Raw genomic sequence first — 8,353 nt, 5'->3', positions numbered from 1 at the left:
AACGCCTAGTGAAGAAGACTGCCGTGGCCCATCTGGACAAAGAGTATGACTGTACCGGACAACCTTCGTTCTTTGCGATGGAGGAAAACGATCAGCAGCACACGTCGACAACGGCAGCCCCTCAGGCCGCTTCTAACTTAGGCATTAATGTTGAGGTTAACCCGGACCTATCGGCAGACCAAAAGCGCTGACTCCACAGCGTCATCTCTTCTTTTGCTGACTGTTTTGCTCCTTCGTCGAAGGTACGACAGACAGCGGTCACTAAGCACCGCATAGTGACAGAGGAAGGGGAAAGACCTGTTCGTCAACATCCGTACAGGGTCTCCCCAAAAGAGCGAGATGCAATACGTCACCAAGTCAAAGAAATGTTGCAAGACGACGTTATACAACCGTCGACGAGTCCATGGGCGTCACCCGTGGTTCTGGTGGCAAAAAAAGACGGCACTCTTCGATTTTCCGTGGACTATAGGAGGTTGAACAAAATTACGAAGAAAGACGTTTACCCTCTCCCTCGGATTGCCGACTCCTTAGACCGACTACGCCATGCCAGGTACTTCTCCTCCATCGACTTACGCAGCGGGTATTGGCAGATCGAAGTGGATGAGCGCGACCGCGAAAAGACTGCATTTATCACCCCAGATGGGTTATACGAATTCAAGGTGCTCCCATTCGGTCTCTGCTCTGCCCCTGCGACTTTCCAAAGAATGATGGACAGTGTGCTGCCGGACCTGAAATGGCAGTCCTGCCTAGTTTACCTGGATGATGTTGTCATTTTTTCCCGGACCTTCGACGAACATCTCGATCGCCTGCATGCCGTGTTGAACGCGATCCGTTCAGCGGGACTGTCGCTCAAACCGGAAAAATGTCACTTCGCATTTCAACAGCTCAATTTCCTTGGCCACGTGGTTAGTCCTGAGGATGTCAGCCCCGACCCTGACAAGACGGCGGCGGTGAGCGCATTCCCGACGCCCGCTGACAAGCGCGCCGTGCGCCGATTTCTGGGTCTCTGCGCTTACTACCGGCGCTTCGTGGCCAATTTCTCCAAGATAGCGGAGCCCCTCACTCGTCTGACAAAGGACGACGTGCCAATTGTTTGGGGCCCTGAGCAGACCAATGCTTTCGATGAGTTGAAGGCGCGCCTGCAAAGTACCCCTATTTTAGGACATTTTGACGAAGACGCCGACACCGAACTTCACACCGACGCGAGTAACGTGGGTCTCGGTGCAGTCCTAGTCCAGTGGCAGGATGGTGCTGAACGCGTCATTGCTTACGCAAGTCGCACGTTATCACGCGCTGAGGCAAACTACTACACGACCGAAAAGGAGTGCTTGGCCGTGATATGGGCAGTCACAAAATTCCGCCCGTACTTATACGGCAGGGCGTTTCGAGTGGTCAGCGACCACCACTGTCTGTGTTGGCTTGCCAACCTAAAAGATCCGTCAGGACGTCTCGCGAGGTGGAGACTGCGACTCCAAGAGTTTGACGTGACGGTCGTATATAAGTCCGGAAGACGCCACACCGACGCTGATTGCCTATCACGAGCCCCCCTGGAGCGAGTTACTGCTGACCAGGAAGATGATACACCCTTTCTCGGAGCGTTGGGACCATCAGCCCTCGCGGAAGAATAGAAGAAGGACCCAGAACTTCTGCCGCTCATTGAGTACCTCGAAGGTCACAGCTCGCGTCCTCCACGGCTCCTCCAGCGCTCGCTGTCATCATTTTTGCTGCACAACGGAGTCCTTTTCAAAAAAGGATTTGACCCTACAGGAGCCACCCACCTTCTTGTTGTGCCAGCAGCGCTACGTGACGACATCCTTCACGCCTCCCACGACGACCCTTCGTCGGGGCATCTGGGTTTCACCCGCACACTCGCAAGGCTTCGTCAGAAGTACTACTGGCCAAAGTTGGCTCCGACAGTCAAGCGCTACGTCAAAACATGCCGTGACTGTCAGCGGCGAAAGACACCGCCCACTAAACCAGCTGGTTTCCTTCAGCCTGTTGATCCACCGCGCAGGCCATTTAAGCAGGTCGGCATGGATTTACTGGGGCCATTTTCTACGTCATCAGCTGGGAATCGGTGGATTGTAGTCGCTACTGATTATCTTACCCGTTATTGCGAAACCAAGGCATTGCCCAAAGGAACTTCGGCTGAACTTGCCCGATTTTTCGTCCATAATATTGTGCTCCGTCACGGCGCCCCATCAGTCATCATAACCGATAGAGGCACAGCGTTCACCGCAGCACTTACTCAAGACGTCATGAAACTGTGTCATACCGACCATCGCAAAACCACTGCATATCACCCCCAGACAAACGGGCTGACCAAAAGGCTGAACAAGACCATCGCCGACATGATTTCGATGTACATTGATGTTGATCACAAAAACTGGGATGACATACTGCCGTACGTGACCTTTGCATATAATACGGCAGTTCAAGAAACGACAAACTTCACTCCTTTCCGATTGGTCCACGGCCGCGAAGTGACAACTATGTTGGATGCGATGCTGCTTCCGGATGAAATCTATGTGGTTACTCCAGACGCCACGGAATACGCTAGCCGCGCCGAAGCTGCCCGACAACTTGCGCAACAACGCATCCGTCACCAACAAACGATTGATGCCCGCCGCTACAACTTACGGCACCGACAAGTAACTTTCCGACCCGGTGACCAAGTCTGGGTGTGGAGCCCTGTGCGACTCCGAGGACGTTCGGAAAAAGACTACTATCCTCATCCTCCTTTTTATCATCATCATCATTATCACTGGTAGAAGCTGACTCCCCCCTCAGAAAAAAAAAACATCCCCCTCGCGAGGGGCACGATCACATGCAGAGCATTTCTGCGGGGGGGCGCGCCTGCAAGTCGTATGGATTATGTATTGGTTGTTGTTGTTGTAATTGTTGTCTTCCAGCGTAGACATTGTCGATGAAGTCGATGGTGAAACGTGCCGTGAACCCCCTGCCGCGGCTATGACGCAACGTGGCACGGCTATGACGCAACACAATCCAACACAATCCACTTTAATCCAATCCAAATCCAAGCCAATCCAAGCCAATCCAATCGAATCCAATCCAATGCCCCTCGCGAGAGAGTGTTATAGCGCCGAAATCGCCACCACGCGAACGCGTGATGCTGACGTCACGATCACGCCACAGATGTTAGCGACCGCAGCGCGCTTAAACGACATATGTGGTTTAAGCGCGAACCGACCGCGGCGAGAGAGCGCGATGCGAGCGCCCCACCTGTTCTTGCGCGCGAACCTAACGCGGCGAGAGAGGGTGTTGCGCACGTCCCCACCTGTTGTGCGCCCGAACCGAACGCGGCGAGAGAGGGCGTTGCGAGCGGAGAGAAGGCGAGGAGGACGCGGGGGAGAGGGCGCACCTCTGGCCGACGGTTGAATGAGTCAAGGATATAAGGCACGTTCGTAACCTTCCGTTCTGTGTCGGCTTTGTGGCTCAGTTGGTAGAGTACCGTGCACCTTGCGTTCCGCCCGCAGAGTCGTAGTATCGAAACCTGGCGCCAAGAAGTCAAGAAAAAGGTAAAAACCCAAGACAAAGATTCTGTCACTGCTGACTCGCTGAATGATTACTTTAAATCCGTGTTCACTGTCGACGGCAGTAATATGGCACACATAGATACCCAAAATCTACGCTATTTAGATCCCCTATTTACAACGGAAGCAGGTGCGTTAAACCTCTTGCTGAACGTTGACACAAAAAAGAGGAACGGTCCCGACAATATTCAAAACGCTGTCTTGAAAAGATATGCCGAACTGGTAGCAAAATATCTGGTCTTGATTTTCAACAAATCATTGTCAACAGCTACATTACCGAAAGACTGGAAAACGGCCAAAATTGTTCCCGTACCAAAAAAATCGCGCAAATCCACATCGTGAATGCGGTTGGAAAGCAAAGCTGTAAACGGCAACCACAACGATTACCCATGCGACGTCACTTGAATTCACTCACATCGCTCTACAGCAAAACCATAGAGAAGTGAAATGCACTTAACCACACCATTCATTACTTCAAAGAGATATTCATGTTAAGGTTAAATCAATGCATGAAGCAGGAACGGTGTTTGGTTGAGTTGTATTGGTGTAGCACAAGAATGGAGACTTTTTTTATAAAATTAAAGTAAGATCCAACCCGGTGTTAGACGATCTGTCTTCTCCGTCTCTGCGCCGCGGACGGAGGCGACGAGATTTGCGGCACAGAAGGAGGAGGAAGAAAGAGGAATATTTCTTATCAGATTTCTGAACGGCCCAGAGTGCAGCCCTGGGGAGTGATTCCTTCTTCTGTAGGGCCCATATGCATACCGGGGAAGGTACGGTCTGTCTCAGAAGGCGATAATGCTGGGTTATCTCCCTCAACGTGACAAGCGGGTGACTGTCCTCGTGCAGCTCCATAGCACGGGAGGTAAAAGCGCAGGCTTGTTGGGTGGGTGTATTTGTTGCCCTCCATTGAAGCGTAGGGGGTGTCCAGATGAGCTGAAGGGAACCGTTTGGGGAGAGAGAGAGAGAGAGAAAAGACTTTATTCAAAGCGTCCGGCATGGGAGGGAGCAAATCCGGCCTCGCAGGGCGCGGTGCTCCCCCGTCTTGCACTACGTCTAAAGTCCTATAGGCGTGTGTCGGGCCTAGATCCCGAGGCTACCGTGCCCCGGCCCCGCTCGGACTACTCGGGCTCCCTCTAGGGGTTCCCTTTCGCCTCTGCAGGGCCAGAGCTGCCTCGAGCTGCTGGACGGCCCATCTCTGGTCCTTCGGCTCCGAAGAGCACAGTGGTTTTTTAGCACGCGCAGTGCAGGTCAGGACACCCAACCCTACTGGTAATTCCAGTAGGCTTTCTGGGAATCGGTGATTACCCTCCGAGCTCCTGGTTGAGCGCGAGCCAAGGTGATGGCTGCCTCTTCTGCTGCCGTCATTTCTTGGGTCCTAAGCGAGGTACACGCAAGGAGGTTGGTTTTGGAGGTAGCCACGATGATGGCGTATTGCTGCCCTCCATGTTTGGAGGCGTCTGTGTAGATAACTGCATCGTCCCCACCGAGGGTGGTGTTTAGCGCTTGAGCCCGTGCTTTTCGGTGACCCTCGTCATGTGAGGGGTTCATATTTCTAAGCAAAGGGAGAATCTTTAGTTTTGGTCGCCAAGAGTCTGGGAGTACGTCAAGCGGAGTGACACATACAGCCAATCTGGTGAACCATGCGGTTACCCATCGCAGTTCTGAGTCGGACCTTCTGGTTAGAAAGATGGCCTTCTATCAGCTCTTCCACCGTGTTGTGGAGCCCTCGTGTTAAGCAGCCTTTGTGTGGACGCACTCATGAGAAGACCAATGGCCTGCTCGACCGCCTTTCTAATCATTATATAATAATAATTTCTAATCATTAAAGTTAATACGCAATTATTTATTAAATCGCCAACAAACAGTCATTATATCTGGCGTATCTTCTACTACTAAAACAATAAACGTAGGTGTGCCTCAGGGTTCCATTCTTGGCCCACTTCTATTTTTGCTTTATATCAACGATCTTCCTAATTGCCTTACGCCAGCATCTGATTGTATTTTATATGCGGATGACACCACCATATATTCGTCGCATACGTGCATAGACGATCTAACACAAAATCTTAATCGTGACCTCACCAGTATTAACACGTGGTGCCGCAAAAACCATCTACTGATAAATCCAAGCAAAACTAAATTCATGGTTTTCAGCTCGCGTCACAAAGAACGAAGCAATATTCCACCTTTGCGCATTAATTCCAATGCAATATTCTCAACAGAACAGTGTTCATTTCTCGGTATTAAACTTGACCCGTTCTTGAAATTCAATGTCCATATTAATTCCCTCAGAAAAAAAACGGCATTTGGAATTAGGGTGCTAATTAAATCAAGGCAGTACTTTCCTATTTCAACACTCCTCACGCTGTACTACGCTTTTATACATAACCATATTAATTACTGCATAGCATCTTGGGGATTAACATACAACTGCCATATCTCTCCATTACAGCACGTTCAAAAACAAGCTATTCGAATACTTACACACAGCACTTACAGCGCACATGTCGCACCTCTTTTGCGCGAACTTAATCTGTACTCAATCACACAGCTTATAAGCCACAATCTATGCCTCATTGCCTACCGCCTGGTTCATGATCCCGGTATTCTTCACATAATTGACCGCCATACCCTCTCTAACCCCAATAAAACTAGGTTTGCAGAGTTAAATAACTTGTTACTGCCTTCAGTGCGCACTAACTATGGGAAAAATACAGTCGGCTTTGCTGCTATAAAAGCTTGGAACAACTTGCCTTATAATGTTAAATCTGCATCATCCTTGTCATCGTTCAGGCATGCTCTCAGGACATTTCTTTTCTCTGACAATTTACGCTGATGTAGTTGCTTACTAATGTATTCCTTTCCAATGTTTTGTGTACTTGTACTTCATTTTCTGGTATGTATTATAGAGTTTCTTTCCATGTCATAGGTTATTCTTATTACTGCAGCTGTCCGTTTATGCATATGATTCGTGTTCATGACTGCTACTAAATGCTTAGTTGTGTACAATAAATAAAAAGGGGTCCCATTACAGTTTATAACTCTGGGACCCCTTTCTGTATATGTATTTTTACACACTGTATTTTCAAAACGAGAATAAACTGAAACTGAAACTGAAACTGATTATATAAAGCATCTCTATGTCTTCCTTGTCGACAAGAAGACAGGGAGTGGACGTAAGTAACTCTCGAGAGGAAAAAAGCTTCAAATAATCGAAAGGTACCGGATTTCTTTAGGCCTCGCTTCTTGGTGGCAACTCGCCTGATCATGTGTATGATTTGATTAATGCGGTTTCTGAGGCGCTGCAAGGAGACGTCACTCTTGGTGTTAGCCTCGAGATGTAGGCCCAGAATCTTGATTCTGGGGTTTGGAGTGATGGCCTGGCCATCAAGGAGTATTTGAATGTATTCCTTTGTTTGGCGTGAGAGCGGACGACAAGGAGCTGTGATTGTTTACGTGAACACTGGAGGCCACAGGCGTTAGCACATTGGCCTACTAGAAGTGAGATGCCACGCTTTGGTGTGAGCTTCCTTTAATTTTTGTAACTGTTAGCACATGAGCAAGGTACGCACAGGGCCGCTAGACGGGCGTGAGTGGTGGCATGAGAATTTTACGTGGCATTCAGCGAGAACGCAGGGGGTAAACCCACCCGCCGCGGTGGCTCAGTGGCTAAGGCGTTGCGCTGCTGAGCACGAGGTCGCGGGTTCGATTCCCGGCCGCGGCGGCCGCTTTTCTGATGGAGGGGAAAAGCAAAAACGCCCCTGTGTACGAGATTTCGGTGCACGTTAAAGATCCCCAGGTGGTCAAAATTAATCCGGAGCCCTCCACTACGGCGCGCCTCATCGCCTGCGTTGCGTCGGCGCGTTAAACCTCACAATCAATCAATCAATCAGGGGGTAAACCCGTAGATGTGCTTGGTGAGTACACCACCTGTCTTCCCAGTCTTCACGTGGGCTCTTAGCTAAATCGGTAAGACAACGGGCTTTCCCTTTGTTAGTCTATTAGTTCCAGGTTCGATTCCCGGCGGTGCCAGTAAATTCTTTTATTTGTTCGCTTGAGTTTTCTGGTGACACCAACGGTCGCGAAGGGACCCTTGGGGCGTAGAGGTAAAAAGCTTTGCTTTAAAATAGGCCGCTATTACAACGAGTCAAACTTCAGACCAATTTCTTTAACTTGCACAGTAAGCAAGTTGCTTGAGCACATTATCCTAAATCACGTAACTACACACTGTTGCGACCGCGAAGGCCGACTGCAGCCGGGAAGAGGTCCAGAGCTGATAGGCCAACGTAACTGTTTACTTCATAGCGAGAGGTGAGCCGAAGCCAAAGAACAATGCCCCGACGGGCGAGGTTACAATACAGAACTCGAGCAGAGCGACAACACCGATTCGCTGCTCTAACAGGAATGAGTTACAACGCTTGGGCAGCTCTATTTATACCCAAAAGCGATAACGGTCAAACGCAACAGGCTGGAACACGCACAACACTCTTTCCAGAGTTCGTAAGCCGTTCATAGCCTCGGGCACCTTGAGTCCGAGAGAGGGGAGAGAGGAGGACTCCGTTGCGATCGATGGGGCCTCTGTGTCCTTGAAGAGCGTGGAGACAAGCCACGCAGGCAGCCGCCGAAGTTCAGCCGCCGCAGGCAGCCGCCGAATGCGCAGAGAGCGAAGCGTCTGACGCGGCTTGTCGCAACTTGTTACCGACATGATTGCACCTGTTTTCGAAGGCGCACGAGTGGCTTCGCCGCACAGCCGCGGAGTGATGCGGGGAAGTACTGCGGCGCTGGCCCATTCGTAA

The sequence above is a fragment of the Haemaphysalis longicornis genome, unplaced genomic scaffold (genome assembly GCF_048455015.1).
Source record: "Haemaphysalis longicornis isolate Haplotype H1 unplaced genomic scaffold, Haemaphysalis longicornis Haplotype H1 scaffold_1, whole genome shotgun sequence".
In the NCBI taxonomy this organism is placed as follows: domain Eukaryota; kingdom Metazoa; phylum Arthropoda; class Arachnida; order Ixodida; family Ixodidae; genus Haemaphysalis; species Haemaphysalis longicornis.
The sequence above is the reverse complement of the archived record's forward strand: the minus strand, read 5'-3'. Positions refer to the sequence as shown.